General features: G+C 46.6%; 2 long non-coding RNA genes across 5 annotated transcripts; one reads left to right on the top strand and one right to left on the bottom strand.

Annotated features, from left to right (window-relative positions):
- Positions 1-18933: 18933 nt before the first annotated feature.
- LOC123180812 (uncharacterized) lies at positions 18934-24173 on the bottom strand. The gene is made up of 5 exons (XR_006491249.1): positions 24099-24173; positions 23757-24009; positions 23193-23307; positions 19623-19667; positions 18934-19190 (listed from the first exon to the last, which is right to left on the bottom strand). It is a non-coding gene; the product is annotated as an uncharacterized lncRNA (long non-coding RNA).
- LOC123180813 (uncharacterized) lies at positions 19025-22925 on the top strand. 4 transcript variants are annotated; one of them, XR_006491253.1, is made up of 9 exons: positions 19025-19215; positions 20049-20124; positions 20606-21057; positions 21133-21271; positions 21357-21461; positions 21544-21839; positions 21908-21973; positions 22052-22252; positions 22694-22925. It is a non-coding gene; the product is annotated as an uncharacterized lncRNA (long non-coding RNA). The 4 variants fall into 4 exon arrangements; XR_006491251.1 differs by having other exon boundaries at positions 20049-20719; positions 20979-21057; XR_006491252.1 differs by having other exon boundaries at positions 20049-21057; positions 21371-21461.
- Positions 24174-25434: the final 1261 nt, after the last annotated feature.

Below are 25434 nucleotides of genomic sequence, written 5' to 3'. Positions count from 1 at the left end.
TGTGGCCCTTCAAGGGTCTTGCCGTGGCGCGCTGTCGTCCCCTGCAAGGGCCTTGCCGGGGGTCTGGTGGCCTTCCTCGGCAAGGATCTTGCTGAGGATCGTCGTCTTCTAATCCTCGTCTGATCTTGAATATGTCTTCACAAAGATCTGCATGCCACCACAGAAGTGCCTTCCCGAGCCCTGGCCCCACGTGGATGATGGTGTTGGGGACCGTGGGCTCAAGGGTGGCTCGCTCTGTTGGTGTGGGGCGAGCTGCCCCGGCAAGGGTCTTGTCGGGGCTGCTGAGGCAGCCCCGGCAAGGGTCTTGCCGGGGGAGCCTGCTTCGTCCCTCTGCTCCTTGTGGCCTCGGCCTTGGTGTTGCTCTGATTATCTTGGGCTTCGGTCTTACCTTGGCTCACCTCCCCTGTTCTGCTTGGTGTGACCGTGGGCGCGGCTCCGACTGCCCGTGCACAGGTAAAGGGGTACAAAAGTGTGCCCCTCTTTTTGTACACCGACAGGAGCCCCCGGGCCTGGGCCACACATAAACGCGACACGTTGTTGGGCCAGGCCCAAAACGGTGCGCGGGCAGGCGGCGCAGTTTTTACTGTGGTAAGACTTTTCGCGCGCTGTGCTTCCCACGACCCGCGCGCGCGGCGTGGCGTGGACGGGTGTGCGTGACGTGGGCGGCATGCGTGGGGCGGTTTCCACACGCATGCGTCACATCGCCGTAAATGGGCAGCGCGCCCCGCGGCTTCCCCATAAAAAGGGATAACCGCGGGCGTACTGTTCCTTTTACCCTTCGCGCAACCCCAATCTCGGAAACCTCCGCCTGCCTTCCTCTTCTTCTCCAAGCTTCGTTCCTGCTCGCCGCCATTGCGCTTCCACTGCCCTCTGTCCTGCCCTCCTCTCCCAGCCACCATGGCGCCAAAATCCACCAAGGGCAAGGGAGTGGCCAAGGACGCCGGAGCCGCCGGAGAGTGTGATGGCGGTGCAGCGGACGCAGTCCGCCTTCTTCCCCTCGACAGTTGACGTGTTCGAGCTTCGGGACTCCTTCAGGCCTCTGTGGGGAGTGAAGACGGGGGGGGGGGGGAATTCGGGCCATCCAGCCACGGGCGTCATCCCCGCCGACTGCGCCGAGGCTGCCCCAAATCGGTACCCCTTCTTTGTTGATTATTTTTCCTGCAGGCTATGTCCTCCCTTCTCCAATTTCTTCAGCGACGTCATGCATACCTTTGGCTTCCGCCTCCTGGATTTTACTCCGAATGCGGTGCCATGCATGGCCCTTTTCGCGCATCTCTGCGAGGGGTTCGCCGGGGTGCACCCCAACATGGCGCTCTTCCGCCATTACTTCTCCCCTCGGATCCAACCAGGGGGCGCCATCTCCGGTTGCATTGCCTGGGTCTCAAGATCCAAGGGGGCGTATCCGGAGGGCGCCATGAAGGAGAGGTGGGAAGAATGGCGAGGCCGGTGGTGCTGGATCGAGGAGAAGGACCCGTCGGCGTTCTGCGAAGTTCGCCGGGCGCCGCCGGTCCACAGAAGCGATTGGAGCGACGTCGATGCTGACGACGAGAAGCTCACGGTCGCCATCACCAGGATCCTCCGGCTCACCGAGGCCGGCCTCACCCTTAGATGATCGGGGCGGACTTCATCCGCCGCCGGATCGCTCCACTGCATAACAAGGGGAGGCCAGCCTGGCTCTTCACGAACCCCGCCGACATCATGCGGCTTCATCCCGGCCTCGACCACAATTTCACGGTGATGGGCACGCCCATTTCTGCCAGCGGCTCTTCTAGCTTGACGTGGGCCGCGACGGCGAGGTCGAGCGGACCGGCAAGGTCACGAGGGCCGCCCCGAAGGCCGGCAAGGTCCTCAAGGGGCCTCTGTTCAAGCTGCTGACGGGGGTGGTCCCGTTGTGCAACAACTCGCGCCAGTCCGATATCATTGCCATGATGCCGGACTGCAATGCGCATGGCCCTGACCCGAGCTGGAAGGAGCCGGAGGACGCCGAGGTGCAGCAGTTCTTTGATACTCTGCACGAGGGGTACGTCAACGCCGACACCGAGCGGCTGCTTCTCCAGGACACCACCCAGGCGGAGCTGGACTACATCGCCACCAGGGCGAGGGAGGCACAGCTTGCCAAGGAGGCCGGCAGCGCCGGCAGTGTGGAGAACAAGGCCGCGACGGCTGCGGAGGAGGAGGAGCTCGCCCGGTGGGCGGCGCCCGCCGGTGGACTCCATGGGTGTAAGAATCATTACTGTGTAATCTAGATTATTGACTCTAGTGCAAGTGGGAGACTGAAGGAAATATGCCCTAGAGGCAATAATGAAGTTATTATTTATTTCCTTATATCATGATAAATGTTTATTATTCATGCTAGAATTGTATTAACCGGAAACATAATACTTGTGTACATAGACAAACAAAGTGTCACTAGTATGCCTCTACTTAACTAGCTCGTCGATCAAAGATGGTTATGTTTCCTAGCCATAGACATGAGTTGTCATTTGATTAACGGGATCACATCATTAGAAGAATGATGTGATTGACTTGACCCATTCCGTTAGCTTAGCACTCGATCGTTTAGTATGTTGTTATTGCTTTCTTCATGACTTATACATGTTCCTATGACTATGAGATTATGCAACTCCCGTTTACCGGAGGAACACTTTGTGTGCTACCAAACGTCACAACGTAACCGGGTGATTATAAAGGTGCTCTACAAGTGTCTCCAAAGGTACTTGTTGGGTTGGCGTATTTCGAGATTAGGATTTGTCACTCCGATTGTCAGAGAGGTATCTTTGGGCCCACTCAGTAATACACATCACTATAAGCCTTGCAAGCATTGTAACTAATGAGTTAGTTGCGGGATGATGTATTACGGAACGAGTAAAGAGACTTGCCGGTAACGAGATTGAACTAGGTATCGAGATACCAACGATCGAATCTCGGGCAAGTAACATACCGATGACAAAGGGAACAACGTATGTTGTCATGCGGTCTGACCGATAAAGATCTTCGTAGAATATGTGGGAGCCAATATGAGCATCCAGGTTCCGCTATTGGTTATTGACCGGAGAGGTGTCCCGGTCATGTCTAAATAGTTCTCGAACCCGTAGGGTCCGCACGCTTAACGTTACGATGACAGTTATATTATGAGTTTATATGTTTTGATGTACCGAAGGTTGTTCGGAGTCCCGGATGTGATCACGGACATAACGAGGAGTCTCGAAATGGTCGAGACATAAAGATTGATATATTGGAAGCCTATGTTTGGATATCGGAAGTGTTCCGGGTGAAATCGGGATTTTTTCCGGAGTACCGGGAGGTTACCGGAACCCTCCCGGTAACTTAATGGGCCTTAGTGGGCCTAGGTGGAAGAGAGGAGAGGAGGCCAAGGCAGGGCCGCACGCCCCTCCCCCAGTCCGAATAGGACAAGGAGAGGGGGGCGGCGCCCCCCCTTTCCTTCCTCCCCTCCACCTCTTCCCCCTCTCTCTCCTAGTCCAACATGGAAAAGGGGGGAGTCGTACTCCTGGTAGGAGTAGGACTCCTCCTGGCGCGCCTCTCCCCTTTGTCCGGCCGAACCCCCCTTGCTCCTTTATATACGGGGGCAGGGGGGCACCTCTAGACACACAATTGATCATTGATCTCTTAGCCGTGTGCGGTGCCCCCCTCCACCATATTACACCTCGATAATATCGTAGCGATGCATAGCCGAAGCCCTGCGTCGGTAGAACATCATCATTGTCACCACGCTGTCGTGCTGACGAAACTCTTCCTCAACACTCGGCTGGATCGGAGTTCGAGGGATGTCATCGAGCTGAACGTGTGCTGAACTCGGAGGTGCCATGCGTTCGGTACTTGATCGGTCGGATCGTGAAGACGTACGACTACATCAACCGCGTTGTGTTAATGCTTCCGCTTTCGGTCTACGAGGGTACGTGGACAACACTCTCCCCTCTTGTTGCTATGCATCACCATGAACTTGCGTGTGCGTAGGAAATTTTTTGAAATTACTACGTTCCCCAACAGTGGCATCAGAGCCTGGTTTTATGCGTTGATGTTATATGCACGAGTAGAACACAAGTGAGTTGTGGGCGATATAAGTCATACTGCTTACCAGCATGTCATATTTTGCTTCAGCGGTATTGTGAGATGAAGCGGCCCGGACCGACATTACGCGTACGCTTACACGAGACTGGTTTCACCGTTGCGAGCACTCGTTGCTTAAAGGTGACTGGCGGGTGTCTGTCTCTCTCACTTTAGTTGAACCGAGTGTGGCTACGCCCGGTCCTTGCGAAGGTTAAAACAGCACCAACTTGACAAACTATCGTTGTGGTTTTGATGCATAGGTAAGAACGGTTCTTGCTAAGCCCGTAGTAGCCACGTAAAACTTGCAACAACAAAGTAGAGGACGTCTAACTTGTTTTTGCAGGGCATGTTGTGATGTGATATGGTCAAGACATGATGCTGAATTTTATTGTATGAGATGATCATGTTTTGTAACCGAGTTATCGGCAACTGGCAGGAGCCATATGGTTGTCGCTTTATTGTATGCAATGCAATCGCCATGTAATTGTTTTCCTTTATCACTAAGCGGTAGCGATAGTCGTAGAAGCAATACTTGGCGAGACGACAATGATGCTACGATGGAGATCAAGGTGTCGCGCCGCTGACGATGGTGATCATGACGGTGCTTCGGAGATGGAGCTCACACGCACAAGATGATGATGGCCATATCATATCACTTATATTGATTGCATGTGATGTTTATCTTTTATGCATCTTATCTTGCTTTGATTGATGGTAGCATTATAAGATGATCTCTCACTAAATTTCAAGATAAAAGTGTTCTCCCTGAGTATGCACCGTTGCCAAAGTTCGTCGTGCCCAGACACCACGTGATGATCGGGTGTGATAAGCTCTACGTCCATCTACAACGGGTGCAAGCCAGTTTTGCACACGCAGAATACTCAGGTTAAACTTGACGAGCCTAGCATATGCAGATATGGCCTCGGAACACTGAGACCGAAAGGTCGAGCGTGAATCATATAGTAGATATGATCAACATAGTGATGTTCACCATTGAAAACTATTCCATTTCACGTGATGATCGGTTATGGTTTAGTTGATTTGGATCACGTAATCACTTAGATGATTAGAGGGATGTCTATCTAAGTGGGAGTTGTTAAGTAATATGATTAATAGAACTTAAATTTATCATGAACTTAGTACCTGATAGTATCTTGCTTGTCTATGTTAATTGTAGATAGATGGCCCGTGTTGTTGTTCCGTTGAATTTTAATGCGTTCCTTGAGAAAGCAAAGTTGAAAGATGATGGTAGCAATTACACGGACTGGGTCCGTAACTTGAGGATTATCCTCATTGCTGCACAGAAGAATTACATCCTGGAAGCACCGCTAGGTGCCAGGCCTGCTGCACCAGAGGTTATGAACGTCTGGCAGAGCAAAGCTGATGACTACTCGATAGTTCAGTGTGCCATGCTTTACGGCTTAGAACCGGGTCTTCAACGACGTTTTGAACGTCATGGAGCATATGAGATGTTCCAGGAGTTGAAGTTAATATTTCAAGCAAATGCCCGGATTGAGAGATATGAAGTCTCCAATAAGTTCTATAGCTGCAAGATGGAAGAGAATAGTTCTGTCAGTGAGCATATACTCAAAATGTCTGGGTATAACAATCACTTGATTCAACTGGGAGTTAATCTTCCGGATGATAGCGTCATTGATAGAATTCTTTAATCACTGCCACCAAGCTACAAGAGCTTCGGGATGAACTATAACATGCAAGGGATGAATAAGACAATTCCCGAGCTCTTCGCAATGCTAAAGGCAGCGGAGGTAGAAATCAAAAAGGAGCATCAAGTGTTGATGGTCAATAAGACCACTAGTTTCAAGAAAAAGGGCAAAGGGAAGAAGAAGGGGAACTTCAAGAAGAATAGCAAGCAAGTTGCTCTTCAGGAGAAGAAACCCAAATCTGGACCTAAGCCTGAGACTGAGTGCTTCTACTGCAAGCAGACTGGTCACTGGAAGCGGAACTGCCCCAAGTATTTGGCGGATAAGAAGGATGGCAAGGTGAACAAAGGTATATGTGATATACATGTTATTGATGTGTACCTTACCAGAGCTCGTAGTAGCACCTGGGTATTTGATACTGGTTCTGTTGCTAATATTTGCAACTCGAAACAGGGACTACGGATTAAGGGAACACTGGCCAAGGACGAGGTGACGATGCGCGTGGGAAACGGTTCCAAAGTCGATGTGATCGCCATCGGCACGCTACCTCTACATCTACCTTCGGGATTAGTATTAGACCTAAATAATTGTTATTTGGTGCCAGCGTTGAGCATGAACATTATATCTGGATCTTGTTTGATGCGAGACGGTTATTCATTTAAATCAGAGAATAATGGTTGTTCTATTTATATGAGTAATATCTTTTATGGTCATGCACCCTTGAAGAGTGGTCTATTTTTAATGAATCTCGGTAGTAGTGACACACATATTCATAATGTCGAAGCCAAAAGATGCAGAGTTGATAATGATAGTGCAACTTATTTGTGGCACTGCCGTTTAGGTCATATCGGTGTAAAGCGCATGAAGAAACTCCATAATGATGGACTTTTGGAATCACTTGATTATGAATCACTTGGTACTTGCGAACCGTGTCTCATGGGCAAGATGACTAAAACACCGTTCTCCGGAACTATGGAAAGAGCAACTAATTTTTTGGAAATCATACATACAGATGTATGTGGTCCGATGAATATTGAGGCTCGTGGCGGATATCGTTATTTTCTCACCTTCACAGATGATTTGAGTAGATATGGGTATATCTACTTAATGAAACATAAGTCTGAAACATTTGAAAAGTTCAAATAATTTCAGAGCGAAGTTGAAAATCATCGTAACAAGAAAATAAAGTTTCTACGATCAGATCGTGGAGGAGAATATTTGAGTTACGAGTTTGGCCTACATTTGAAACAATGCGGAATAGTTTCGCAACTCACGCCACCCGAAAAACCACAATGTAATGGTGTGTCCGAACGTCGTAATCGTACTTTACTAGATATGGTGCGATCTATGATGTCTCTTACTGATTTACCTCTATCGTTTTGGGGTTATGCTTTAGAGACGGCTGCATTCACTCTAAATAGGGCACCATCAAAATCCGTTGAGACGACGCCTTATGAACTATGGTTTGGCAAGAAACCAAAGTTGTCGTTTCTTAAAGTTTGGGGTTGCGATGCTTATGTGAAGAAACTTCAACCTGATAAGCTCGAACCTAAATCGGAGAAATGTGTCTTCATAGGATACCCAAAGGAGACTGTTGGGTACACCTTCTATCACAGATCCGAAGGCAAGACATTCGTTGCTAAGAATGGATCCTTTCTAGAGAAGGAGTTTCTCTCGAAAGAAGTGAGTGGGAGGAAAGTAGAACTTGATGAGGTAACTATACCTGCTCCCTTATTGGAAAGTAGATCATCACATAAACCAGTTTCTGCGACACCTACACCAATTAGTGAGGAAGTTAATGATAATGATCATGAAACTTCAGATCAAGTTATTACTGAACCTCGTAGGTCAACCAGATTAAGATCCGCACCAGAGTGGTACGGTAATCCTGTTCTGGAGGTTATGTTACTAGACCATGACGAACCTACGAACTATGAAGAAGCGATGGTGAGCCCAGATTCCGCGAAATGGCTTGAGGCCATGAAATCCGAGATGGGATCCATGTATGAGAACAAAGTATGGACTTTGGTTGACTTGCCCGATGATCGGCAAGCCATTGAAAATAAATGGATCTTCAAGAAGAAGACTGACGCTGACGGTAATGTTACTGTCTATAAAGCTCGACTTGTTGCGAAAGGTTTTCGACAAGTTCAAGGGATTGACTACGATGAGACCTTCTCACCCGTAGCGATGCTCAAGTCTGTCTGAATCATGTTAGCAATTGCCGCATTTTATGATTATGAAATTTGGCAAATGGATGTCAAAACTGCATTCCTGAATGGATTTCTGGAAGAAGAGTTGTATATGATGCAACCGGAAGGTTTTGTCGATCCAAAGGGAGCTAACAAAGTGTGCAAGCTCCAGCGATCCATTTATGGACTGGTGCAAGCCTCTCGGAGTTGGAATAAACGCTTTGATAGTGTGATCAAAGCATTTCGTTTTATACAGACTTTTGGAGAAGCCTGTATTTACAAGAAAGTGAGTGGGAGCTCAGTAGCATTTCTGATATTATATGTGGATGACATATTGCTAATTGGAAATGATATAGAATTTCTGGATAGCATAAAGGGATACTTGAATAAGAGTTTTTCAATGAAAGACCTCGGTGAAGCTGCATATATATTGGGCATCAAGATCTATAGAGATAGATCAAGACGCTTAATTGGACTTTCACAAAGCACATACCTTGACAAAGTTTTGAAGAAGTTCAAAATGGATCAAGCAAAGAAAGGGTTCTTGCCTGTATTACAAGGTGTGAGATTGAGTAAGACTCAATGCCCGACCACTGCAGAAGATAGAGAGAAGATGAAAGATGTTCCCTATGCTTCAGCCATAGGCTCTATCATGTATGCAATGCTGTGTACCAGACCTGATGTGTGCCTTGCTATAAGTTTAGCAGGGAGGTACCAAAGTAATCCAGGAGTGGATCACTGGACAGCGGTCAAGAACATCCTGAAATACCTGAAAAGGACTAAGGATATGTTTCTCGTTTATGGAAGTGACAAAGAGCTCATCGTAAATGGTTACGTTGATGCAAGCTTTGACACTGATCCGGACGATTCTAAATTGCAAACCAGATACATGTTTACATTGAACGGTGGAGCTGTCAGTTGGTGCAGTTCTAAGCAAAGTGTCGTGGCGGGATCTACGTGTGAAGCGGAGTACATAGCTGCTTCAGAAGCAGCAAATGAAGGAGTCTGGATGAAGGAGTTCATATCCGATCTAGGTGTCATACCTAGTGCATCGGGTCCAATGAAAATCTTTTGTGACAATACTGGTGCAATTGCCTTAGCAAAGGAATCCAGATTTCACAAGAGAACCAAGCACATCAAAAGACGCTTCAATTCCATCCGGGATTTAGTCCAGGTGGGAGACATAGAAATTTGCAATATACATACGGATCTGAATGTTGCAGACCCGTTGACTAAGCCTCTTCCACGAGCAAAACATGATCAGCACCAAGACTCCATGGGTGTAAGAATCATTACTGTGTAATCTAGATTATTGACTCTAGTGCAAGTGGGAGACTGAAGGAAATATGCCCTATAGGCAATAATGAAGTTATTATTTATTTCCTTATATCATGATAAATGTTTATTATTCATGCTAGAATTGTATTAACCGGAAACATAATACTTGTGTGAATACATAGACAAACAAAGTGTCACTAGTATGCCTCTACTTAACTAGCTCGTCGATCAAAGATGGTTATGTTTCCTAGCCATAGACATGAATTGTCATTTGATTAATGGGATCACATCATTAGAAGAATGATGTGATTGACTTGACCCATTCCGTTAGCTTAGCACTCGATCGTTTAGTATGTTGCTATTGCTTTCTTCATGACTTATACATGTTCCTATGACTATGAGATTATGCAACTCCCGTTTACCGGAGGAACACTTTGTGTGCTACCAAACGTCACAACGTAACTGGGTGATTATAAAGGTGCTCTACAGGTGTCTCCGAAGGTACTTGTTGGGTTGGCGTATTTCGAGATTAGGATTTGTCACTCCGATTGTCGGAGAGGTATCTCTGGGCCCACTCAGTAATACACATCACTATAAGCCTTGCAAGCATTGTAACTAATGAGTTAGTTGTGCGATGATGTATTACGGGACGAGTAAAGAGACTTGCCGATAACGAGATTGAACTAGGTATCGAGATACCGACGATCGAATCTCGGGCAAGTAACATACCGATGACAAAGGGAACAACGTATGTTGTTATGCGGTCTGACCGATAAAGATCTTCATAGAATATGTGGGAGCCAATATGAGCATCCAGGTTCCGCTTTTGGTTATTGACCGAAGAGGTGTCCCGGTCATGTCTACATAGTTCTCGAACCCGTAGGGTCCGCACGCTTAACGTTACGATGACAGTTATATTATGAGTTTATATGTTTTGATGTACCGAAGGTTGTTCGGAGTCCCGGATGTGATCACGGACATAACGAGGAGTCTCGAAATGGTCGAGACATAAAGATTGATATATTGGAAGCCTATGTTTGGATATCGGAAGTGTTCCAGGTGAAATCGCGATTTTTCTGGAGTACCGGGAGGTTACCGGAACCCTCCCGGTAACTTAATGGGCCTTAGTGGGCCTAGGTGGAAGAGAGGAGAGGAGGACAGGGCAGGGCCGCACGCCCCTCCCCCCCCAGTCCGAATAGGACAAGGAGAGGGGGGTGGCGCCCCCCCTTTCCTTCCTCCCCTCCACCTCTTCCCCCTCTCTCTCCTAGTCCAACATGGAAAAGGGGGGAGTCCTACTCCCGGTAGGAGTAGGACTCCTCCTGGCGCGCCTCTCCCCTTTGGCCGGCCGAACCCCCCTTGCTCCTTTATATACGGGGGCAGGGGGCACCTCTAGACACACAATTGATCATTGATCTCTTAGCCGTGTGCGGTGCCCCCCTCCACCATATTACACCTCGATAATATCGTAGCGGTGCTTAGGCGAAGCCCTGCGTCGGTAGAACATCATCATTGTCACCACGCTGTCATGCTGACGAAACTCTCCCTCAACACTCGGCTGGATCGGAGTTCGAGGGACGTCATCGAGCTGAACGTGTGCTGAACTCGGAGGTGCCGTGCGTTCGGTACTTGATCGGTCGGATCGTGAAGATGTACGACTACATCAACCACGTTGTGTTAACGCTTCCGCTTTCGGTCTACGAGGGTACGTGGACAACTCTCTCCCCTCTCATTGCTATGCATCACCATGATCTTGCGTGTGCGTAGGAATTTTTTTGAAATTATTACATTCCCCAACACCACCTCCTTCTCCTCCTCCGGCGGATGTTGATATGGAGGTTACTTTCGATTATGGATCCCTCAGCCCGAGGAGGAAGAGGAAAACAGCAGAGGAGGAGGCGGACGACGAGTAAGTATCTGGTTCCTTTTCGTTATCTCTGCCTCCTCAATCTGTGTTGCTCGTCTTGACTTGTCTTCATCTTTGCAGGGACGTGGAGATGCTGGCCCAGAGAGTGAAGAGGGCCAAGGTCTCGGCGGGTGGCCAGCCCCCAGTTGGTACTTCGGGGGCGCCACTGGTGGTGTTGAGCAGCCCGGACAGCAGCCCCCGGCATAGCCCCCAGCGTAAGTTCATCACTCTTCCCCTGTCGACATATGTCAGGGGCACGACACTTTGGTGCTGACCTCGCCAGGTATGCAGGAGGAGAGCAGCAGGAGGAGGAGCCACAGAGGGCCACTCCCAACACGCCGCCCCCATCGACCACGCCGCCCCGAGGGGCGTCCCCGGCAAGGGCGCTAGGCACCGGGCCCACGCACATGGAGGAGGAGGAGGAGAACTTGGGCGCCGGCGGCTTTGCCTCGACGCCAAATGTTGGCGGGGAGGGGACTTCCGTTTCCCAGCCGGGTACTGGCACAGGTAAGTCGTTCGCCGTCCGTCCCTGCTTCTTTTTCTTTCCGACTCTTGGTCCTGGCCTTGCCTCACCCCCTTCTTCGGCGTCTAGATTCCTCCTCGGTGAACCCAGAGGACGTCGACGCCGTCATCGAGGACGTCGCCAAGGCCGCCAAGGAGGACGCCGAGAAGATCGCCGCCGAGGAGGCCGCCAAGGGTGCTGCCGAGGACGCCGCCGAGGGGCCTACCGGGGAGGCCGGCAAGGCTGCCGCTGAGGAGACCGGCAAGGGGCCTGCCGGAGAGGCCGGCGGGGCCGCTGCCGAGGAGGAGGAGGAGGTGGCTGATGACCAGCCTTCCTCTTCTACTGCTTCCGGCTTCGGCAAGTACCTGAGGGTGAGCGACGACTTGTTCGTCCACCTTCCAGGCGCGTCGAGCACTAGGACACCCGTTGAGGGAGAGGTGTTCGACGGCGAAGTGCTTGCCGCTGCCGGGCTTGAAGTCGTTGACGAGCCGATCATCGGCGACGACGGTTCGCAGGAAGAGCGGCTCCTCCATGCCATGGGCGCCAGCTTCCGGAAGCTCCAGGCGCTCCACCACGCCCGCCTGGACAAGGCTAAGTCCAGGACGGCTGTGGTGGAGAAGGCGGAGGCGGACCTCCAGAAGCGCGCTGCCGAGACGCAGGACTGGTTCCGCGAGGCCCACAAGGAGCTCAAGGCTGCCCAGGGCGAGCTGGCCAAGCGTGACGTGGAGCTCGCCATGAAGCTCAAGAGATGGCGAGGAACTTGGCCGCGGCCGCCGAAGCCGCCCAGACCCAGCACGAGGCCGCGCTGAACTCCCAGGAGGAGGACCTCGCTGCACGCGAGGAGAAGCTTGCCGCCATGCTTCGCGGCAAGGATGCAGAGGTGGAGAAGCTTGTCTTGCAGCGGACCAGTGAGCTGGAGCAGAGGCACAAAGAGGCACTCGATGCCCAGGCCCAGGTTCACGCCGGCAAGGTGGATGAGTTGGAGGCGGAGCACGACGGGCTGAAGGGGCAGGCCCTGAAGCTGTCCCAGGAGAAGGACACGCTTAACAGTGCCCTGATAGAGGCGCAGGGCGCGGTCGTCAGCAAGGCTGGGGAGCTCTCCGAGGCCAACAACTCCATCAAAGACCTCAAGCTGAAGCTGGAGGGTCTCGAGAAGGTGCTGTCGGAGGCCAAAACCCGAGAGGGGACCCTGGCCAAGGAGCTGGAGGCCGAGAAGCAGTTGCGGAAGAACAAGGGCCTCAACTTCGCGGATCACATGGCGGGCGAGAACCGTTGGCTCGATCGCCTCGCCACCGTCGCCAACCAGGCCGCTGCGCAGCTGGCCATCATGGGGATGCCGGACATGAGGTATGTCCCGGAGCGGAGCGTGAGTGCCAATTGCAGCCTGACCATGTTCTTTGAGAAGGTCGTCGGCGCTCTGGAGCGGCTCCACGCCAACCAGGCGGCCTCACTGGCCGACGAGTCCCGGAGGCTTTGCCAGGGTGCCATGACCAAGGTTCTCACCAAGGTGGCGCACTGGTACCCCGACCTCGACTTTGACGCCGCGCTGGAGAGCTTGCCGGAGGGTACTGACCTCGCACCGCTCAGGGAGCGCATCAAGCCCATCATCAGCCGAGTCGGCGAAATTCAGAGGGTGGAGGGCCAGCGCCGGGATTAGGCATCCCATTCTTTATCGCCGCTGCAGGTTCACAACCAAGACAGTCGCTATCTCTAGTTAGAACCGCAACAACAATTCGATGTAATATAACTCTGCAACACTTTCAGTATTATGCATGTTATTTTCCTGTTCGATTTTCCTTTGTATGTCCTTCCTACGTTGCTGGGTAGGCTCGCTGGCGCGTAAACCCAAGGCGACGTCTTGGGGATGGATCCCCATTGGCCTGCCGGGTGTGCTTGCTGCCGGGCGAACCACCTTGCCGCCCTTAGCGCAGCCGCCCGAACTATCGAGCTTGACTCGAGTCAGAGTCGGGAGCGTTGCCAAGTGCGGAAGGCTACCCCGCCACTCTCGACGCGGCCGCTTTGAGCTGTTGAGCGGACTCGAAACAGAACAAGGGCGTTGCCAATTGCGGGAGGGCCCCTTTGCGTGCAGGTTTCTCATACATAGGCAAGATCTCCAAGGACGATAACCTTATGTATAGGAGGAAATAACTCAAAGCTCTGAATGGCTTAGCTTTTCTGTTGCCGAGCCGGCGTCGTTCCTCCGGCCGCCTTCTTCTCAGGAGCCAAGGGCGATGAAGAGCTGCTAGGCTAACTACTAGACCAGATTCTCACAATTTGCGCCCCTTACCTGGCGCGCCAAAGATGTCGATGTGGAACGACACCTATGGGATCACAAGAATCCCTACTACGGTTGCTGGGGCGCGGGGTTGCGAGAAGAGCAGGGCTAGTAGACAGCACAAGGATCGTTTACCCAGGTTCGGGCCGCGAGGATGCGTAAAACCCTAGTCCTGCTTTGGTGGGTGTATTTCAGAGAGTTCTTGAGCTCTCGAACTAGCCGTGGTGAGTGTGTGGTTCGAAAGAGCCGAATCCTTCTCCAGTATGCCATGGGCCTCCTTTTATAGTCGGAAGGGGCTGCCACAGTGGCACACAGGAGGTGGAAAGGCGTACAGTGCCCTGAGCTTATCGCTCGTATTACAGGACAAGACGCATTTAATGCGTAGCTTAGGTGTCCCCTTGCTTTATTGGGGACGGGGGCGAGGCCCGTCCCGTCCGTCGCCGCTCCTCCTCGCTTTGACACGCGCCTTGGCCAGCGATGCATGTGGCGCCATGTAGGCAGGCAGGCAGCTTGAGGTGGCGCGGTGGTGGAGCCTTCACGAAGATCTGCATGCCGCCACGCAGGCGCTCGATGAGTTGGCCTGGGGGCTGCATCTTGCCACGTAGGTGCCCGCCCAGCTGGTTGGGCTGGCAGCTGCATGTGAACGGTGGTGGAAGCTTGGTCGGCGTGGGCCTGGCGGTGGCCCTGCTGGCGTCCTTGGTGAGGGCCTTGCCGGATGGCCCGGCAAGGGTCTTGCCGTGTGGCCCTTCAAGGGTCTTGCCGTGGCGCGCTCTCGTCCCCGGCAAGGGCCTTGCCGGGGGTCTGGTGGCCTTCCTCGGCAAGGATCTTGCCGAGGATCGTCGCCTTCTAATCCTCATCTGATCTTGAATATGTCTTCACAAAGATCTGCATGCCACCACAGAGGTGCCTTCCCGAGCCCTGGCCCCACGTGGATGATGGCGTTGGGTACCGTGGGCTCAAGGGTGGCTCGCTCTGTTGGTGTGGGCGAGCTGCCCCGGCAAGGGTCTTGCCGGGGGAGCCTGCTTCGTCCCTCTGCTCCTTGTGGCCTCGGCCTTGGTGTTGCTCTGATTATCTTGGGCTTCGGTCTTACCTTGGCTCACCTCCCTTGTTCTGCTTGGTGTGACCGTGGGCGCGGCTCCAACTGCCCGTGCACATGTAAAGGGGTACAAAAGCGTGCCCCTCTTTTTGTACACCGACATTCAGAGTCCCGGATAAGAACACGGACATGACGAGGAGTCTCGAAATGGTCGAGAGGTAAAGATTGATATATAGGACGATGGTATTTGGACATCGAAAGTGTTTTGGGACGTACCGGGAAAGAATCGGGTCACCGGAAGGGGTTCCGGGCACCCCCCGACAAGATATGGGCCTTATGGGCCAAAGAAGGGGACAGACCAGCCCACAAGGGGGCTGGTGCGCCCCCTCCGTTGTATGGCCAGCCCTAGGGAAGGAAAAGGACCACTCAAAAAAAGGGAAGGAAAAGGGGGAGGGCTAGCCCCTCCCGCCTTTCCCTCTCATGGGAGAAAGGAAAAAGGGGGGGTGCCACCCTCCCCTGCCTTTCCCCGCACTCCAAATAAGGAAATGGGAGGCGACTTGGGAGGGACTCCAAGTAGCATTCCTCCTACTTGGGCGCCTCCTATGGCTGCTCCTCCCTCCCTCCCACCTATATATATGTGGGAAGGTGGCGCCTAGCACACACACCAGATCAATTGTCAGCCGTGTGCGGCGCCCCCTCCACCGTTTACACCCCCGGTCATATTTTCGTAGTGCTTAGGCGAAGCCTTGCGGAGATCACTTCACCATCACCGTCACCACGCCGTCGTGCTGACGGATGTCATGTACTACCTCGACGTCTTGCTGGATCAAGAAGGCGAGGAACGTCACCGAGCTGAACGTGTGCAGAACGCGGAGGTGCCGTGCGTTCGGTACTTGATCGGTTGAAGCACGAAGAAGTTCGACTACATCAACCGCATTGTGAAACGCTTCCGCTTACGGTCTTTAAGGGTACGTAGACACACTCTCCCCCTTGCTGCTATGCATCTCCATGGATAGATCATTGCGTGTGCGTAGAAATTTTTTGTTTTCCATCCAACGACTTCCAACTGTGGCATCATGAGCCAGTTCTATGCGTAGATGATATGCATGAGTAGAACACAAAGAGTTGTGGGCGGTGTACTCATACTGCTTACGACCAACGTCTTATTTTGTTTCGGCGGTATTGTGGGATGAAGCGGCCCGGACCAAGCTTACATGTCCACGCACATGAGACCGGTTCCACCGACTGACATGCAACTAGTTTTGCATAAAGGTGGCTGGCGGGTGTCTGTTTCTCCTACTTTAGTTGAATCGAATTTGACTACGGTCGGTCCTAGAAGAAAGTTAAAACAGCAAACTTGACGAATCACCATTGTGGTTTTTGTCGTAGGTAAGAACGGTTCTTGCTAGAAGCCCGTAGCAGCCACATAAAACTTGCAACAACAAAGTAGAGGACGTCTAACTTGTTTTTGCAGGGCATGTTGTGATGTGATACGGTGAAGACATGATGTGATATACGTTATTGTATGAGATGATCATGTTTTGTAAGTTATCGGCAACCGGCAGGAGCCTTATGATAGTCTCTTTATTGTATGAAATGCAAATGCCATGTAATTGCTTTACTTTATCGCTATGTGTTAGCAATAGTTGTAGAAGAAATAGTTGGTGAGACGACCAAGACGCAACAATGGAGATCAAGGTGTCGAGCCAGTGACAATGGAGATCATAACGATGCTTTGGAGATGGAGATGAAAAGCACAAGATGATGATGGCCATATCATGTCACATATTTTGATTGCATTTGATGTTTATCTTTTAAGCATCTTATTTTTCTTAGTACGGAGGTAGCATTATAAGATGATCCCTTCACTAAATTTCAAGGTAAAAGTGTTCTCCCTAAGTATGCACCGTTGCTACAGTTCGTCGTGTTGAGACACCACGTGATGATCGGGTGTGATAGACTCTACGTTCACATACAACGGGTGTAAGACAGTTTTGCACATGCATAATACTTGGGTTAAACTTGACGAGCCTAGCATGTACAGACATGGCCTCGGAACACTAGAGACCGAAAGGTCGAATGTGAATCATATAGTAGATATGATCAACATAGAGATGTCCACCATTGATGACTACCCCATCTCACGTGATGATCGGACATGGGTTAGTTGATTTTGATCACGTATCACTTAGATGACTTGAGGGATGTCTATTTAAGTGGGAGTTCTTAAGTAATTTGATTAATTGAACTTAATTTATCATGAACTTAGTCCTGATAGTATTTGCAAATCTATGTTGTAGATCAATAGCTTGCGATATAGCTTCCTTATTTTTGATATGTTCCTAGAGAAAAATAAGTTAAAAGATGATAGTAGCAATGATGCGGACTCGGTCCGTGATCTGAGGATTATCCTCACTGTTGCACAGAAGTATTATGTCCTTGATGCACCGCTAGGTGACAGACCTATTGCAGGAGAAGATGCAGACGTTATGAACATTTGGCAAGCTCGATATGATGGCTACTTAATAGTTTAGTGCGCCATGCTTTACGGCTTGGAATCAAAACTTCAAAAATGTTTTGAACACCACGGAGCATATGGGATGTTCTAAGAGCTGAAATTGGTATTTCAGACTCATGCCCGTGTCGAGAGGTATGAGACCTCTGACAAGTACTTTGCCTACAAGATGGAGGAGAATAGCTCAACCAGTGAGCATGTGCTCAAAATGTCTGGGTATTACAATCGCTTGAATCAAGTGGGAGTTAATCTTCCAGATAAGATATTGATTGACAAAGTGCTCTAGTCACTATCGCCAAGCTACTAGAACTTCGTGATGAACTATAATATGCAAGGGATGACAAAAATGATTCCCAAGCTCTTCGCGATGCTGAAATCGGCGAAGGTAGGAATCAGGAAAGAGCATCAAGTGTCGATGGTTAACAAGACCACTAGTTTCAAGAAAAAGGGCAAGGGAAAAAAAGGGAACTTCAAGAAGAATGGCAAGCAAGTTGCCACTCTCGCGAAGATGCACAAAGTTGGACCCGAGCCTGAAACTGAGTGCCTCTACTGCAAAGAAAATGGTCACTGAAAACGGAACTGCCCCAAATACTTGGCGAATAAGAAGGATGGCAAAGTGAACAAATGTATATTTGATATACATGTTATTGATGTGTACCTTACTAGTATTCATAGTAGCCCCTAGGTATTTGATACTGGTTCAGTTGCTAAGATTAGTAACTCGAAACAGGAGTTGCAGAATAGACAGGGACTAGTTAAGGGCGAGGTGACGATAAGTGTTGGAAGTAATTCCATGGTTGAAACGATCACCATCGCACACTCCCTCTATCTTCAGGATTAGTGTTGAACCTAAATAAATCTTATTTGATGTTTGCATTGAGCATGAATATGATTTGATCTTGTTTATTGCACTACGGTTATTCATTTAAGTCAGAAAATAATTGTTGTTCTGTTTACATGAATAAAACCTTCTATGGTCATACACCTAATGTAAATGGTTTATTGAATCTCGATCGTAGTGATACACATATTCATGGTATCTATTTATATATAAAAAGTACTTGACAAGGTCATCAGAATAAAGATAATTAGCTTAGTAAATACCACAATAATTAGAAAGATCCAGCCTTTAATTCTGTGAGACAACAAAGTCTAACCATTAGATCTTCGTAAACCAGGTGGGTCCATGCCGTGGTCCATGTCGTGAGACAACAAAATCCAACCATTAGATATTTGTAAACCAGGTGGGTCAGAATAAAGATAAGTCCAACCATTCGATCTTCGTAAATGATCTGGGTCCATAGCGTCCAATGACGGCTTCACGTTTGATTTTCACGATCCCAACCACAACCCCAATGGTTGGACCATCCCGTGAGGGATCAGAAACACACATGCATCACGCATCATTAAGAAGAAAAAAACATGCAGGTTGGGCCATCGCACGCATACAGGATGGACCATGCCATCAGCGATGAGGCCATCCCAAAAAAAGGTCTAATGTGCCTAACGAAATCGAAAATATCATATCTCTCCAAACAGAATATGTGTCCACATGGAATCCAATTTTTTTCCATCGTGCAAACATGAGAAACTTAACCATCCATATAAGACCTTCCCCACGACCTCATAGGTTCGTTGTCCTCGAGATTTTAGGTTACAACTTCTACATGATCTTCCTCGCACATCATCTTCCTCCGGCGACCCAAACTTCGAGATCAACTTCAGAATTATCTTCCTCCAGTGGCCATAGGATATCTCTGTCGAGCAATCAGGAAACATCAAGTAAGTTCAATCTGCACGAAATTATAAATGATACCGATTCATGGATCAATGATGGTTCAAGTATGCTCTACGCAGTCCTCATCTAAGAATATTTGACATGTTACCTCAGAAGGTTGATTACGTAGAATCCTATAGGTGTGGGTTCATGTCTTAATGGTGTCATGTTCATACTTTTTACCCATCTACAAAAGGCTAATGCCATGGATGTTGCTTGCTGTGATATAGAGAAACATATATGGTGCTTCAGATGGTGTTCGTATTATAGATCAGACCTATTAATGGATCAATGATACTTAGATTATATTTTCGGCAGTGCTAATCTAAAAAGATTGCACATGTTAGCTCACAAGTTTCATTATGTACAAACAGATATGGAGAAACATAGATGGTTCCTGTATTTGGTCAACCTCAGATGCTATGGTGGGTTCCTGTCGTAATACCAGCAGCTCCATCTGAAACAAAATTTAAGACCAATTGTTAATAAAATTGTATCGACCCATCTACTATGATTTCATATAGACTCATCTACAGAAGGCTAATGCCATGGATGTTGCTTCCAGTGTTTTCACGTTAAGATAACATAGAATCGAAGTCTAGAATCATACAACTATAATAGAAAGAAGTGGGATTGCTTGCTGCGATATAGAGAAACATATATGGTGCATTAGATGGTGTTCATATTATAGATCTAACCTATTAATGGATCAATAATACTTAAATTACACTGTAGGCAGTGCTAATCTAAAAGCGACAAAAATATTTTGTATTTATAGAGCTTGCATGTCATTATATTACTTACTTTATCAATCAACACTTTGTTCTTATATTTTTAGGGCCTCAAAGATTATGGCACAGACACCGTTGAATTCATCGACTACAGGAAACGAGACATGGACAATCAAAGTCAAGGTTTTAAGACTTTGGGACCCAATTAACTTATTAACTAATGAACTCATTAGCACTGATGTGATTTTACTAGATAAAAAGGTGCAAGTATTACATGTATAATGTCTCTTCAATTTACCCTTTCCAAAGTTTGCTGATGTTTTCTCTATGTAAGGTGATGTAATCCATGCTTCTATTTGGAGCAAACTGGTCGATAAATTTAAATCAAAAATTAAAGAGGTACAAAATTAAGACCTTCAAAGTTTGGGAGTATGAAAAATACCGACCATTGAAGAAAAATCTCAAGAGAAGTTTTGTCTATGATACAACGATGAAGGAAGTGGATGAAGGAAAATCCAAGTTTTTGGACTACCACTTTGAATTTGCTTATGGTGATACCTTGGATAGTAGGGTGATTATTGATAAATAGTGCTCGGGTACAATCAAAATCCATATCGAAGAACAAGCACCGGTGAACTAGATTTTTAAGTATGATTATGTGCAGATGTCATTGGATTGCTTACTACAATGAAGCCAATATAGCAAGTGCAAAAATAAATAAAGGGACGGGCATGACGCAAACTTCAAACGTCCGTGAGATTGAAGTCCTTTCACTAGAGTAAGTGATTATATTCTATAGATATTTTTGAATTGCATATATGATCTTTATATATCACTTTTTCATGATTAAATGCATGAAGTGGTGAGATAATCAGAATCACGCTACGGGGGAATATTTGCAAATATGGAGAATGAAAAGCTTTTAAACAAATAAACAATAGTGATTGTCACTTCAAATTTGGTCAGAAAATTCAATGGTGAGAACTATAATCTCTATGTGTAAACCTGAATCCAAATTACTGACAATTTATTACCAGGGCTATCACTACGCCCGACAAATGCATCTAAAGTCTTCCTGGACCCTGAAATTCTAGAGACAGACCAAATTATTGAGAGGTATGTATATAATAATGCAATTATGCATGTTTTTTAAGTTACAAGTTTATGTGCTCATATTGTAATGTATTATAGGCATTGTGAAAGCGATGTTATTCCAACAATGGTTGGAATTGACGAAAGCACCCAAGGAATGATTGAAGAGCAAATGTTCTACAATAAAAAAACATTGAGGGAAATTATAGAACTATGATATGTTGATGTTAAAAGAAAGGTTTCCCTCTAACCTTGATCATAAAAATCTTATACCTTCTCTATTTTACATTATTATGTAAACTCATATGTTTAATCTTTAATAGGAATTTGTATGCAGGACAAAAGCAACAATTGATGATATTATAACATAAACACCATAACTATATTTGCACTTCCTGTCATTAAGTATCTGAAAATCCCAACATAAGGTGAGCATGTTAATGCACTAGATTGTCTTTGGTGCCATTTCTTTTAATAATAGACCAGTAATAACTAACACTATCATATTAGGTACCTAATTAAACTTGAAGGTACGCGAGGACACGACAACAACAACTTTCGTTATGTTTAATGAGGTAGCAAAGAGTCTTTTGGGCAACATATCTGCATCAACCCTATTAGAGCAGGAGGGATTCAACAACATAGTACCAGATATTATTTAAGACCTTTATGGCAGAAAACTCATATTCCGACTTAAGTTAAATTCAAGGAATCTATAAGAGTGTACGGAAAATTTTAAAGTGAGCTTCACTTTTGAAGTTGATGACAGACTTGAGATGGAATATTCAAATGAAATAGTTGAAGAGGTATGCACATGCACATTTCAGTATTTTAAATGGTTTATAAAATTATAACGCGAGTACATTCTTTATAGCGTATACTGGAAAGGCAAGACACACAAGGTTCTTCAAATTTTGCTATGCAGAAGTCCGATAACAAGGTATTGCCACTAATTAATGGTTTTGCTGTCACGAGTGTGCAATTTTTGTTTTAAAGTATTAAAAAAATATTTTTATAGGTCAACCACTCCTCCAAGAATGCAAGAAATGATGAGAAGGAGGATATGTGCTGAAAGGAAACCTCTAAATCATCTCACAAAAAGCAACAAAGGAGGACAAAGAGAAAGAAGTCTAGCAAAATATATGAAAAAGATGTGACAATGTTTGCTTCCAGAAATAGCAGAAAACCAATTGTTAAAATCGATGCTCCTGATGACGAGGTAACAAATGGAAAAAAAATTATCTTCCTATATATGCATTGATAATTGTTTACAGCCTATTTATTTATGACATCACAAAACACACAGGAAGAGCCAAAAACTGTTTCGCCGAAGATAAAAGGAGAGACCAAACATAAGAGATGTAAACAGGATTTGAAAAGAAAGGCTTTGCGAAATAAAAAAAAGTTCTTACAGAGAGCAATCTATTCGATAATGAGGTTTCAAATTACTTACGCTCATCTATATATACTAAAAATAATAATCCATGACAGTGTATCGGTCATTTCCCACTGTGGTCTAATTTTGTATGCATTTGATCTTATATATGTACTCCATAATACATTGTTAAATATGGCGATGATATACAAGCTTAATATCTACCATGCATTTATGGAAATTTATGAATGTTTCAATAATAACATTGTTCTTGCATTTATGCAGCGAGACAACAATAGTCACGCCGACAACAACTGTACCAGCACAGATGACCGTAATGAAGAATGGAACGCCAAAACTAGAAGCAGAACAAAGAAGGAAAGGACCGATTGCATAAAGAGGAGGAAAATATCATCTAAAGACATGCAGCCAACCTTGTATGATAGACCTAAGAGGATTAGGAGAGAACCAGCGAGATACATGGGCTAGGCATTATACAGCAGCAAGTGCTTACATACGTCCAATAGCTGCAAGAATTGAAGAATATACTATACACACTCTATACTTAGTAGTAATTTGCATTGATAAACGTTTATGTTTATTTTATGCTCCACGAGAGTACGGATTGAAGTTATCATGTGTACTCAGACATATACTTAAAAAAAAATTAGTTACACTCGCTTGTGTCTTCTTTAGCATCTACCTCATTCAACACTAACAACGCCCATAAAGAAATAAACACTGATTTATTTTTAAGAATTGAAGAAAATCGAAGGAGGCATACCCAACTGGAGATGAAGATACATGGCATGATTGGAACATATAAACATTCCCAAAAAACACCTCCTTAAGATTGACATGTGGCTCTCTTACTCTTCATGTCACAAATATGATATCACCTGTCCAAATCAAATAAAAAATGATATCTAAGCAAGATAATAAATTAAATTACTATAAAACAGACTAAAGGAAAACATTTTGCGATTACTATAAAACTTCTAGATGGGTGCTGGCTTGGATGCTCGGCAGAGTAGAAGTCATGTAGATCGCCAACACACACCGTATGGTGACACACAAGATGCCCTGGTAAAGTATACACTAACTTATACGGTATATACTTACATCTTTAAAATGTACACTAACTTATTATTATCTACTCTATACCTCATTCAACACTTATAGATCACTTAAAAAAACATGCTATTCAAGAATTTAAGGGAAACTATGAAATACTTACAGCTAACAAGAATTTCCTTAATTAAATTATATTGGTTGAATGGCACAAGGACAGGAAAAGGCTAGGAGAAAGAGGAAATATTACAGAGTCAGGAAAAGGAAAAATAAGGACCTGCAGCTCAATTTGGAACAATGTTGCCGTTGCAGGCCTGCGGGAGATGAAATCCAAGACCAAATCAACGACACGGACGACAGCATCAACGGCAGCGTCCAGATCGATGATCTTGCCTAGACTCTGGTGTAGTAGATCCTTGGGCCCTGCTAACCCTCAATCGCCGTCGATGGTCACCCCGTCAAAGCACCAGGTGCGGGGGTGGCTTCAGGTTAGGACGAGCATCCTGAATGCAGTGAATCAAGAGAGCAACCTGATGGGTGGTATCCAACATCAGCTAATTTTAACTCATAAGAAAAATAAGAGGAGAGGAGAAAGGGGATCGGCCAAGAACATTCTCACTTGTGTGAGGAAAGAAGAACAGAGAAGTCCAGAAGACTGCAGAAAGGGTAAAGTGAAGAGTAATACTGGTGGGACCCATGACACCAATTATGTACTGTGGAAACTGTGAGACAAAACAATGTAACGTCAAGATATAAGGCAACTTGGTACTGCCGAGCTTTTTTTTAAGAGTTAATTACGCTATTAGTACACAAACTTGCACGGTACGTACAAATTCATATATAAAGTTGAAAAATGACACAAATTAATCCTACAACTTGTGTTTGAGGTACATTTACATACATTTCCGTCAGTGACAGTTAACTCACTGCTAACTTTGCCTACGTGGCACACCAGCGAGGCCAGGCCCGCACTCTCTTATTTGTGGGTCCCACCTATAAGTGAGAAAGAGAAAGAAAAAAAGAATAATGTAGCACTGTTGCTGCCTAAACTCGATTTCAAAAGCTCCCGCATAGGGGTTGTTGCACAAGCCAATGAGCCGCTTTCTGTTTGCTTAGTTGCATTTAGATACACATATTTATATATCTTAGGAAAGGTCTGGAACAAAAAAAATTCACATTCTATTATTTGAACCGGCAGAATTGTTTTATCTACGTTCAAGAATTTGTTTCTTTGTATTCTACTATTGAACGAGTTTGAACCATCTGAATAGACTTTTTTTGTAAACCGGGGTAAAAACCAGGGCGCTGAATAAGCCATACGCGTGCAGATAAATTATAATAGAAATTAGTCCACATGGATTTTGATACGATCCTAGGTCATTACAGTAATCGCCTTCAGGTTTGGCCCAATAACCATCACACCCAAGATACCATATTATTGTCTAAAAAAATTATTTATAGAAAATATTTTCTAAAAAATAATAATTATAGAAACTGGTGGTATTTGATCTCTTTTTATTTAGTGCCTAGAAAGTTGATTGACCAGTAGACCGGCGGTCCGACGGGTAAAAACCTGAACTGAAAGGCTAGTCGGCTCGGTTTCCAAAATTATGGGAGAAGAAACGAAAAGCTCTGGAAGTGATATAGACATAGGTACCTACTTATACTTCTCACGTCAGCTGCAGTTGCTGCGCAATTTTATTTTTCTATATATTCTTCTTTTGCAACTTACAGGTCGGACCCACAAATAAGAGAGTGCGGGCCCGGCCTCGCTGGCATGCCACGTAGGCAAAGTTAACTGAGAGTTAACATCCACTAACGAAAATGTATTTAAATGTACCCCAAACATAAGTTATAGGGCTAATTTGTGTCATTTTACAACTTTATGTATGAATTTTTACGCACCGTGCAAGTTTATGTATTAATAGTGTAATTAACTCTTTTTTTAAATACAA

The sequence above is a fragment of the Triticum aestivum genome, chromosome 1D (assembly GCF_018294505.1).
Source record: "Triticum aestivum cultivar Chinese Spring chromosome 1D, IWGSC CS RefSeq v2.1, whole genome shotgun sequence".
Taxonomy (NCBI): domain Eukaryota; kingdom Viridiplantae; phylum Streptophyta; class Magnoliopsida; order Poales; family Poaceae; genus Triticum; species Triticum aestivum.
The sequence above is the reverse complement of the archived record's forward strand: the minus strand, read 5'-3'. Positions and strand labels throughout refer to the sequence as shown.